The sequence below is a fragment of the Microplitis mediator genome, chromosome 5 (genome assembly GCF_029852145.1).
Source record: "Microplitis mediator isolate UGA2020A chromosome 5, iyMicMedi2.1, whole genome shotgun sequence".
In the NCBI taxonomy this organism is placed as follows: Eukaryota; Metazoa; Arthropoda; class Insecta; order Hymenoptera; family Braconidae; genus Microplitis; species Microplitis mediator.
The window spans coordinates 19,170,264-19,183,365 of NC_079973.1; the positions used below are offsets into that span (position 1 = coordinate 19,170,264).

At 31.5% G+C, this 13,102-nt stretch overlaps 1 protein-coding gene across 1 annotated transcript in view; it reads left to right on the forward strand.

The window, feature by feature from the left end:
* The window catches only part of LOC130668303 (pituitary homeobox x), a 32,751-nt gene that overhangs the window by 16,911 nt on the left and 2,738 nt on the right, over positions 1-13,102 (forward strand). The gene's annotated exons all lie outside the window — the stretch shown is intronic.

Consider the following 13,102-nt stretch of genomic DNA (forward strand, 5'->3'; position numbering starts at 1 on the left):
TGTAAAAAATTGGGAGTAAATTCGGAGTGATTACGGATTTTATTAAAATCCGAATTCACTCCGTCACTCGAAGTTCCGGAGTTTTCAAAAAAATCACCCCCTTTACAGAGTAAATACGAAATTTGGTTTTTTAGCGGAGTGGTTTCGAAGTGACTTGCATTTACAGCGATTCGAGTTTCAATATTAAAATAAATTTCCCTTCGGGATGAATTTTACTCCGAGGGGATTAAATAAATGGAAAGTCATCTGCTCTGTATTCACTCCGGATTTAATCCGCGTTCACTCCAAACATTTTTTACAGTATACCATCAGGTTATTACGAATTACGATGTTGATAATAGTTATTATTAATATAAATAAATATTATTATTAGTATAACATAATTTGAATGATCCTGAAGTTAGCAGACATTTAAAAATTTTTGAATTTTCGTATTTCAACAAATCAATTGCAAAAAAATAAAATAAAAATATGCACATGTAGAAAATTAAAAAAACTACAGGTGAAATTTTTTCAAATATTTTTTTCTTGTTTTATCGTCTAAAAAAAAATCCAACAATTATTAGACGTCTGCTAACTTCAGTATCATTAATTTAAATGATATTCACAACCATCGAATGCAGTTTAAAATTTTTTCTACAACTAGATGTTAACTTTTACTATAAAATTATCTCCGTATAATTTTACTAAAAGCCAATCTCGAAAAAATTAATTAATAACAGTATAAGTATTTATCGCGTAAAAATTTAATGTTAAATTTTTAAAAAACTCGTTAAAAATTATAACTTATTTATTTTTTGAAAATAAAAAATTCGAATTTTATAAAACGAATTACGAAATAAAATAGAATTACGAAAATAAATTATTATTCTACTCAATTTATATGGCGTTTAAAAATAATCGAGATTAAAAACTGCAAAGTAGTCTTATATTCGTCAGTCATGAATAAAAAAACTTAATCAGAGCTTAAAATAGGTTTTACTAGATATTTTTAAAACTAGAAAACATCAATAAATAATCAAACTCGTCAATGGACACAGTAATACATTATATCAATTTATTAAATAAAAAACATCAAATTACAAAAATGAAAAAAAAAAAAATTATATTAAACAATTTTTTTTTTCCATACTAATTTTGATAAATTATTTTGACAAAAAAAATTTATTGATATAATAGTTTAACGCTATGTTATTATTTATACCTAATCAATAAACAATAAATAGATAAAATATCTAAAGATAACTTAAAATATAAACTAATGAGTAATGTTCGTAATGTTTAACCAATCGTTTGTGGATACTTATCATTTTATCACGATAATCAAACAGTCATATTGAAAATATATACGAGCGCCATTATATGAGTGATAAATAACATGAATGATATACAAATATAGAGGATTTTTATTTAAAATTTAAAATATTTTATTAAACAATTTAAAATAAAAATAATAATAATTTACAAATAATAAATTACAAAAGTCTTAATTAATTTAAACGCGTACTTAATAAACCATTATTTTTATTTAGTCTATTTACCTTTCCATAGATATTACTTTATTTAATTATTTACCTTCTACAGATATATGTACAAAATATTACAATCTTTATTTGTCACTATCACTCTAAATGAGTTTAACAACCCAAATTGACACGTGAATTATCATCCTCCGTAACTCAATCTATTTAACAAACTCGCCTCCTTGTCTCTCAAAAGATATTAAACTAAAAAAAAAAACCTCTTACAAAATAATAAAAATCGTCTAGTCATCAGGCCGTTGGCACAGTGCCGGCATTGACGCGTATCAGTTACAAAATCAACATCATCTCGTCGTTTCCTCACACAAGAGTATCTTGTCTCGTCGTCTGATGCTATACTACATATACACTCAAGTATACACTCAACTCATATTATATTTTCAATAACTCTACATATTATTTCAATCAACTTAAAATATGAAACCTAAATTAACATTATCAATTTTTTATGATTTTGAAGTTGACAGACAATTAAAAATTTTCAGATTTTTTTTTCAAAAAACTAAAAATATACACATGTAGAAAATTAAAAAAACTATGAGTGCAATTTTTTCAAATAATTTTTTTTTTATAATTTATCGTTTAAAAAAAAAACTAAAAATCATTAGACGTCGGCTAACTTCAGTATCATAATTTTTTATATCCCAAAAAAAAATTATGATACTGAAGTTAAATAAAAAAAATTATTCAAATGCTTTATGAATTAAAGTTGCAAAAAAAATTTATAAATAAATATATTTATTTACTAATTTATTTATAAAATAAGAGTGAAAAAATAAATGTAATAATAGAAGATAGAAAATGAGAGGTCCCCGCGCATACAGCTAGGAAGGCTTTGCGCCAGTAATCTCCCGATGGATTTATGGAACCACACACACAGTGTGAGCCACTATACTAGTCCCTTTCTATCCGACGCTATATGCCATGTACCAAAACTCTATCCAGCTACCAGCTACCAGCTACACTAGTGCTGCTACATACTATAAACTCTATATAACTCTATATTCTATATCTCTACCGGTGTATAGCACTCTAGAGACAGAGAAAGAGATCCTATGGTGGTAGTGGAGGTGAGGTATAGGGTATAGGGTATAGATGGTTACTGGTCCCTGTTAGTGTAGACCGTGTAGACTGGGCTTCCAGCTTCCATTTCTATCCATCGAGTATGTGCTGGCTGGAGATTTTGCTGGGGTGGAGAAACGATGAGGAGATGAAGAGATGAAGAGAGGAGGATAGAGAGCTAGGTTATATCAGGTACCGCAACTGCACTCTCGTTCGCGAACTGTAACACACCGATGGAACGTTCTTCATTCCCAGAGCCCCGGTGGCTTTCGTTACGAGGACCTGCACTACGTTCTGCGGATTATGGGTTATAGTATCTATATATACATGTATCTATATCAATATATATCTATATCTGTATAGGTAGTAGACTCTTTCTCGCTATTGCATGGGATTTATGGAAGCCCAAAAACTCTCGTGTCGAGACCTCTTGATTCCTCGATATACTGTCGATATAACTTTTTTTCCTCTTTTTTTTTTTTTTTGCTTTTAGCAAACCATAAAAGATAAATACTCGAATGTGTTGATAAATATTTTTAAAACAAATACATAAATTTTATATTTTTACACTGTAAAAAATCGGGAGTGAATTAGGATTTTATTTAAATCCGGATTCAATCCGACATTCAGAGTTTCGGAGTTTAAAAAAAAATCACTCCGCATACGGAGTAAATAGGGAGTTGGTCAATTTGTCTTTTCAGCAGAGTGGTCTGCTCCTCCCCGTCGGAGTAAATTTAACTCCGAAGGGATTAAATTATCAAACAGTCATCCGCTCCGCATTCACTCCGGATATAATCCGCGTTCATTCCGTTAATTTTTTTACAGTGTACGTAAATTTATTAAAAAAATTATAAATTATATTTTAAAAATAAAAGCAAGTAGTCTTTTAATGTCTTAATATTTTATTAGTTTAATTAGAAGATTAAGAGATGAAAAAGGTTAAACATATTTTTGATAACCTAAGACTTTCTAAGCTTCGAATAAAATTGTTTATTTACGTAATACCGAAAAAATTAGTGTACTGAAGTATTTAAGATTGACTTTATTCCACAACAGGTATTTTTATATTGCACATTACTATAAAGTTTTATTTTCATATATTTGAAATTATTAAAAGAAAAAAATATACTTGACCGATTAATAAAAATTTATATTTATGATAAATAATAATTTATGAAAGAATTATAGAAGTAATAATTAAAAAAAAATTTTAAATAACAAGAACGTCTAAATAATGTGGATAAAATAAAGTTTGTAAAATAAATAAATTTTTTTTAGTAAGCCAAAAATCGGTCAGACAAATGTCACGAAGAGATTTAGTATAAAATGTCGAGGTGTTTGGTCGGCGTGGTGGTTATCTGCAAAGAGGCAGGCGTATGTTTCGGTTCGTGGCAGAGCGGTGCGGCTGTCCGAGATAATCCGCCGGTGATTAAGACCATAAATCCATCGACGGATTAGTATGGTTGCACCGCACACCGCTTCCACCAAGCTTCTATCCCGTTACCACACACACACACACACACACACAACATACGTACACACATACATTAATATATATAGCCGTCTGCTCTGTTACCGTCGCATCCTATTCTATAGGATATAGTTACTCCACATTCTCTCTTGTTCTCTCATATCAGTGAACTCTCTCTCACTCTCACTCTATTACTGAATGTGTGGTTACTATACGACAATGTATTTGTATTCTATCTCGTATGCTGTATTCTGTATATAGTATAGACATTGTGAATAGAATACGCAAGAGCGTACGAGCGATGAAGAGAGAGAGGCCGAGTATTGATAATGGGAACCAAGAGAATAGATACAGATATTATATTGGTACAGGTATAGGTGTAGGTGTAGGTGTAGGTGTGGGTGGGTGCTGTTATAGTATTGTATGGAGAATAGCTGGGCAGTGGTCAGTCGAATGTGGAAATGGCCACGCAATATAGATGATAGTGAACGCAAACCTGTATGAGAGTGAGGATTACCGATGTCATCCGTATTCGGCGGGTTAGCGGCTGTCAACGGCCAACCAGAATCCAGAATGTGTACACACGTTTCTCTATATATACTATTGTCTGTAGATATTTATTTATATGTTTATATGTGTATGCATATCAATTATAACTGTTGCTATATAATACACTTTGCTTACCATGCATGCATATATATTATTTTATAATATTATATATTCTATGTTTACTCATTTATATTCATAAATCTACAGTCCTGACATGTTCATTTGAATAAATAATTATTTATTTCATGAAGAAAAATTTATAATTACCAAATTCTATTTAAATTTCGTTTGAATTTATTACACAAAGAAAAAACTTTTAATTGTGGGCAATTAATTTTTTTTTCTTATTTAAATGACTCAAGTTGGGTTTAATAAATATGGTAGTAATTAATTTTTCTGCTTAAGTAAAAAAAAAAAAAAGTTTCAGTGTTGAAAAATAAATAACATTGACAAAGTGTAATCTTGATGAAACATGAAAAGGAAATACTGTAATGATGATTCATAGTGTCGCTGAAATCACCTAAAATTGTCATAAAATTTTTATTTACTGATGAATCATTATAATAATTAATAAGTAATAAAGTAATGAAATTAAATATTAAATTTATAAATAAAATATTGAAATAAATTGACGGTTATTTAATTAAAACGTTCAATTGTCGATTTTTATTATAAAAATTAATGTCAACGTGATTGTAGAGATATCAAAATGACACGTAACGATTATGTGGCTATTACAATATTTATAAATTACACATTCGTTTGTACTAGAGAGAGATGATAGAGGGGATGTGAATGAGCATTAAAAATCACGTGTTACGCTTGAGCTCATAATCTCATATAATCTTTTGCAAAGTTGTTAATACTTGCGGCTTACGGGTGTTAATTTAATATCCATACAGGTGCGCCAACATTGAATATCCGAATCCCACTGGTAGTGGCAGCAGAGTACCACCGCTACCACCATTACCACTACACCAATAACTACACAGCTACAATGTTCAAATAAAATAAAAATCCATTAAATTCTTCTCTTTTTATCCGCACATATATATACTTGTTTTCATGTATTTTAACACAGCAGTCGACGTGCTTCCAATGACTTCATGCACACTCACCCGATACTCCAATTCTCATTGTCTGTGTCATTTAGTTGCACCCCACGGATAGGAAGACACATTTAGTGTATTATAGTTTGATATTCTATATATCGACGTGCCCGATTGTCTTTCGATGCAGTTTTATTTTGCAAGCTTTTGAAAATAAAAATAAGCTTACAGAGGAAGAAGTAGAGGGAACAGGAAAAATGAAAATGAAAGTAAAAGAGAAGAAGAAGGAAAAAAAATAAAAATATGAATGTCTAGTCGGCGAGGATGCTGGAGTGTAGATAATATAGAGGCAATTCTCACGTGCACGACATTCACGGCCAATTACAAATAAGGGTCGCGCAGCCAAATCCCGCGGGATCATTCTGGATCAGTCTGAATGACGCTCTGACACACCAACATTATACCGCATTGCTTATATACCTGACCTACTAGACTATCTTAATAGAGCTTTTAGATATTTTATTTACACGTATTATTATTATTATTACATATTTATTTAAATTAATTATTATATATATTTTTGATATAACGGTATTATTTTTTAAAGTTAATTATTTTTATTCTTTAGAAATACAATTAATCATTTAATTTAAAATTTTTTAATTAAGGTATCAGGTTTTATATTTTTTTTGAAATTCTTCTGTTTGCAGGTGCTCTCTAAAACTGAATTAGTGAAAGTTAGTAAATATTCAGATTTAGAGAGAGCCAATGAAAAAAATTATTTCTATAAAAAATATATATTTTTAAATAAGTTTTATCAGTTTGTCTCATTACACTATAAAGAATTTGCGGAGTAAATTCGGAGTGCAGAGCAGATGACTGTCGATTTATTTAATCCCCTTGGAGTAAAATTCACTCCTAAAAGGAGTTTGTTTTAATATTAAAACTCCGAATGGGAGTGAATGTGGGCTTAAATAAAATCCACATCACTCCGAAATCACTCCGTTGAAAAAACAAACTCCTTATTTATTCCGTAATCAGAATGATTTTTTTAAGACTCCGGGACTCTGAGTGACGAATTGAATTTGGATGCAAATAAAATCCGTAATCACTCCAATTTCACTCCCAATTTTTTACACTCTACTCTCTTAAAATGAATTAGTAAAGTGCTGCAAATCAGTGAAAATCCACTGCGAATCAGTCCCAAGTATATCACTGATTGAATCAGTGATATACTTGGGACTATTCATTCAGTGATTATTCACTGATTGGAGTACTTTTCACTGATTTATTTTAAGAGAAAATATAATTTTGAAATTATCGTTTTAAAATAATTTTTTCATTCATTTTTTTTCATATTAAAGAATAATTTTAAACACAAAAATTTCCTATAATAATAAAATATTATTTACAAAAAAAAAAAAAAATTAAAATTGTAAATATATAAAAAAATTATATCTGCATATACATATCAGTAGTGCTTAGCTGATTTAAAATGACAAGAATGCAAAATAAGAAATACATGCACTTTCTAGGAAAGTATAAAGTATGACGAATTTAAAACGAATCCACTTTCAATGGTCTCCGGTACGTGAAGTAAAGAGCGCATACTCGAGTGTGTGTATGTGTTGTATGATGTATGTGGCCGCGCATTGCGCAAATTTACCCTCACAACTCACAACTTACTCTCAGCTCATATACATGCATTATATATGCTATATGTACAGATATAACATATATGTGCGGTTTATAACGGCGTAGATATAGATATAGATATAAATGTAAATGTAAATGCACGTTTAGATTGTATGTAGATGAAGATGACGCTATAGATGTTGATGTAGGTATACAGTAAGATGAATAGACACCACGTATACCACCGCAGCTGTGTGTATATTCCTTGAACCAACCCCGTGAAACGTGGTCGCTTTTCGCTTGATCCATCTCGACGGTACACTAAGATTTATGGAGATGTCAGTGCCACTGGTAACTCTAGGCTCATTCCTATAGTCTGTAGGGATCTCACAGAATACGAGAAATATTCTGCTAAAAAAATACTGCAGTATAAAACAAGTACATTTTTTTTTTTTTTTTTACTATGAACAAGAAATATTTTTTTAAATTTTTATTCGTTTGTTAAAAAAAAAAGTTGATGATAAGATTGATGGTATAAAAATAAAAAATTTGAAACAATAAAACAAAAACCTAAAAGCAAAAAGTTATGATTTGTAATTGATGGTAAAGTGGATGGAAAATGTTAAATAAATTTGTGAATAAAGGGAGCAAGTATGTATGTATATATGTATAGTTATTGTCTGCAGTTGAGTAGGTAGATTTACTGAGAGCAAAGTGCGGCGTAATGTTGGAGTACCGCGTCGCAAGAACTAGAGAACTACTAAAAAGGTGAGAGTAAAAAAAAAGAGGAAAAAAAAGAGGTTGAGGTTGAGGTTGAGTTTAAGTATAAGGGTGGATGAATAAAAAGAGATAGAGAAAGTATGTAAGGATGAGTATGAACAGAGTTATGGCCACTGTGCCGGCGTACTTGCCAAGAGTAAGGAGTTGCCTCGAGCTCGGAAATCCTCGCGAAGCCACGGATATCCGGTGGCTCCTTGGCGAAATTTATTTTTAATGAAGTGCCGCCGGCCGTTTACTTCTCTGAGCGCATAAGAAAATAATGTTGTACATATAAGGTCCAATGTCGTATTACAGTACAGGTTTATGTACCTTTTTTTTATCCTTATTGCATATTGTTTCGTCTTTATTATAACTGCCGTGTGGTTTACTTTTTTATTTAGTTATTTTTTATGTTACTGCAGTTTTTTATTATACGACTATAGTTATAATAGTCTATGATGATTTTGGTTTCGAAAATTGATATAGTTTTTTTTTATTGATTAAAGTTTTCAATAGAAATTTTAAAAATAAACCGAATATACGAAAATTTATTAGTTGATCTGTCGAGAAGTAAAATAGAAAAAAAATTATTAGTAGATACAGTTTTTTTCGATCAGACAATTTATTAGAATTTGTATAATTATTATTTAAGAATGATTGTTATTGATAGCTTTTTAATGGACTGTAAAAATCGGGAGTGAATTCGAAGTGATTACGGATTTTATTTAAGTCTGAATTCACTCCGTGACTCGGAGTTCCGGAGTGTTTTTGAAAATTACTTCGTATAAGGAGTAAATAGGGAGTTTGTTCTTTCATCGGATTTGGACTTTATTTCAATCCACACCCACTTCGATTCGGAGTTTTAAAATTAAAATAAACTCGCCTTTGGAATAAATTTCACTCCAAGGAGATTAAATAAATAATCTGCCATCAGCTTCGCAATCACTCCGCATTCGCATTCCAGATTTAATCCACGTCCACTCCGCAAATTTTTTTCAGTGTGATATTGCGCAATTCCAACGAATAATGTAATGACTTTTATAATTTTCAAAGAAAGATAAATTTAAAGAAACTGCAAATTTATTTGTAAAAAATACATTAAAATATTTCTTTTTTTTTTTTTACCCAAGAGTGAGTAATAAAATGAAAGTGAGTTTAGAATGAAAAATAAATAAAAATAAATGAAAATCACGGGCGCTCTCCAAAGATTGTTTTCAAGACATTAGATGTAAAAAAAAGCAGGGAAAAAAATTTGATTTTGCTAAGTATAATTCGTAAAAGATCTTTGAGAGAAAAATAAAAACAGAGAGACTCTATTTTTCGTCAATGTGCACACATACATTTGGGTTGAGGTTTTTATTTGGGTTTGAAATCCAGAGGGATGGTGGATAATATAATGATGGCGTCGCTGAGCAAGGAGTAGAGGAGGCGGGGCTACGAGGGGATCAATATTATCCTCCTCCACCTCTTCCTCTGAGTAGTGAGCACCCGCGCACTATCACACTGGCATCCCTCTATTCCTCAGCACCCTCGTCGAACTGCTACTCTCGCCCCTTTACGACCGTCCGAGAACCAACCAGTCGTCTTTCTATATATATGTATATATATATTTATAAATACACTGCAACAACTATCTTCTTCCGGCTCCCACAACCTGTATAATTCTCGTTTCCTTCTGTTTTTCCGTCTCCCTCATTCACCCTCTTCCGCACTTTACTTCTGAGTTTTTTTGTTTCCTTTACTGTTAGTCTACGGATGGTTTGGAAATGTATAAGTATAGCATACCCGTAGATACGCACAATCGGGGTTGACACGTCGATACACGCGCATCTTGAAAAAAATAATAAAAGTTAAGATATCCTTGAGATGGCTGTTTTTTTTTCCTTGAATTTAAAGATGCAAAGTAAAGGAATATTTTGCTTTTTATAAAATGCAAATTTATTATTTGTTATATTTTATTGACAATTACATAATTCTCAATTTATTACTTAAATTAATTTATAGGCTAAAAATTGTACAAAAATTTTAATATAAAGCGTTTACCAAAAATTTTCATTGAGTTGACTGTCCTCTGACTTAGGAAGTAGATAAATAATTGAAAGTCAGACATTATAAAAATAATTAAACAATTTTTTCAATAAAATTTTTCTGTTGCTCTTTACTATTCTCTTTGGCATGAAATGACGAAAAAATTCATGTACTTAAAAGTCAGATTACTACTTTCAGAACGATTTTACGAGCAAAAATCCCATGGGGTAAATATTTACCCTGTTTTGTAGTTTACAGGTAAAAAAATGGGTTCGCAGTTCTATAGGGTTAAAAAAATATGACAAAATCTAAATATTATTACGCCGTAAAAAATTTGCGAAGTGAACGCGTATTAAATCCGGAGTAAATGTAGAGCGGATGACCGTGTATTTATTTAATCTCCTCGCAGTGAAATTCACTCCGAAGGGGAGTTTATTTTAATACAAAGATTCCAAATCAGAGTGGATGCGAACTTAAATGAAATCCGTAATTACTTCGAATTCACTCCTGATTTATTACAATGTAAGTTAGATTTAAAAATTAGCAAACAATGATTTTTACTCCTTAAACCCGAAAAAATTAAGTGGCCAGTCGGTAAGTAGGTAAAGATTTAACGGTCAGACTCAGCAGATCCATTCTTAAACCAGCTGACAAAAGAATCTGAACAAGTGTGTAGTAAAAGAAAGCGTAAAAGCCAATAAAATCACGTAAGCAGGATAAAGCAAGTGGATGAGAGAGCGAGTGAGAGGAAACAATACCTTGTATTGTTCAGTAGAGACGTTAAGTCGTCGGATCACGACTGATGGGTCTGAGTAGTCTGGACATCTATAACGTATCTACAGTTTACCACAGGCATGTATGCCAGCCATGTTACATACACTGGCACACAATCTATATACTATACACTACACTAGCCAGCCCGGGTGAACTCTCAGTACAAGAAGGGCAGGAGTAATGGGGAATGAGGAGGAAGACCAAGTGATTGATGAGACGCCCGGCCACCGTCTCATTACAGTTATATAAGCTTCTATAGATTGAGCCGTGCACAAGCTTACTACGTGGGCAAGGGGGTCGTGATTTGATGAGGTTTTATTGCCTTCCTGTCACGCCACACAGGAAACCTTATCATCATTGTCATTTTCTTATACTTTTTTCATTTTTATTTCATTAATCGTAAATAATTAAGACAAATTAATTTTTAATCACTCAATATTTTTACTCTTTTTTTGTTTTCTTACACAAAAAAAAAGGATTTCTTGACGCAAAAAATTTTTTGCAGTATAAATTAAAAAAATAAATATTTTCTTGGGGCGAGAAAAAATTCTTGCGCTAAGAAATTTTTTGTAGGCCTAAGAAAATTTTTCTCTTCAATTCAAAATGCAAAATATTTCTTGCACCAAGAAATCCTTTTTTTCTGTGTACTGTCTCACAAAAATTATTTAGTAGGAATAAATTAAATAGTTTATTCATGAAATAAAGTAATAAATGAAGATGATGTAAATATCGGATAAAAATTAGTAAATAATATTTATCATGTTATATCTGAGTAAGGATTTGAAAGTTAATTCATCAAAGAGGGTAACAACGTAACCGACGGCCATCGTGAAATTTTGCGACGCCGTTAAAGTTTATGGGCGCGGCTTCGCGTGTACAAACCCACGACCTCGTCGGGTGGGAGCCTCGATGTTGCCTCGGGTTTATTGATTCTCGTGTGCCACAGCACCAGCAGTAGCATCTTCCTTCTGCTCTCTACACTACCTCATTTCTTTGTCTCCATCTCTATCTCTGTTTCCGTCTCACTGGCTTACTCTTACTCCACTCACAAGTTCCAACACTGTCATTGTCTTTTGTCTTCTTATACTCACAGTATTTCTTCTCTCCTTTATCTTCTCTTTTATCTTTTCTCTCCTTTCTTCTCATCTATTCTCTTCTCTCCTATAGTGTAGTACACTTATATTCTATGTACGTATGTCTCTCTAACGGATTTTCAAGTCTCATGAAAACACACTCTCGTCGCTACTGCTGGTGCTTTTCTTACAGCAACTCCCGCTGCTGAGTAACTGCAAGGTGAAATAACGCGAACAGAGTTAATGGCTATTCTTTTATGTCTTATTGCTTGTAAGCAAAGACATTATTTACATACAGCTATCAAAAAATTTTACACATATTTAAACGATACCGACAGTTATTTTTACTGCAGTATTATTATTTACAATAACTGATTTTTATTTATTTCACTGACTAAAGATTTTTTTTTATTAATCTTCCATAGTTATTAATGTAAAAAATTACATAAAAAAAAAAAAATTAATATTTTAAGCAAATGAAATAAATATTTACTTTTGCTAACAATCTTATGACACTGAAGAAAACAATCATAGAAATCCGGATCCTTTTCCATGATTATTTTCCGATATCGACTTTTTTCCGGTATTGATATTTTGGAAACCGCACGAGTAGCAAGTAGCAAGTAGCAAATATTAACTTCGACTCCGCCGTCCATCTTACGGCATTAAGTTATACATCTATTACCATGTATATCAGGGTGCTTTGTTTCCGGCGAAAGTTTGTTTTTCGTTGCTCATCAAACAAAATATTGTTCTCTATGCTGAAACTAAAATTCCTGCCAAGTTCGAGCTCTTAATTTCAATCCTAAGTACTTTCCATTTGATTTCAAAGATTTCCTATCTAATATACACGTAAATTAAATTACTTATTTTTCAACTTTCTAATACTTAGCTGCATTTTATGATATCAAAGCGCCGTTTGTCGCAAATCGTAAGGAACTTAGTGTTCTTCAAAAGTGCCCATAGTAACTTAGCTGTTATTCAAGCTGTTTCACTTGTGTCTGTTGCGGAAGTCATTTTTCTTATGAAATTGACCTTTATCAGCTTGCAGAACGTAAACCAATAAAAGTACGCTAAAAATTTTCATGGGAATTTTACAGGAAATGTTATTCCCTTCAAAAAAAGTTCTACGAGTCAAGTTGCTAAAGTCCATAGTTTCCG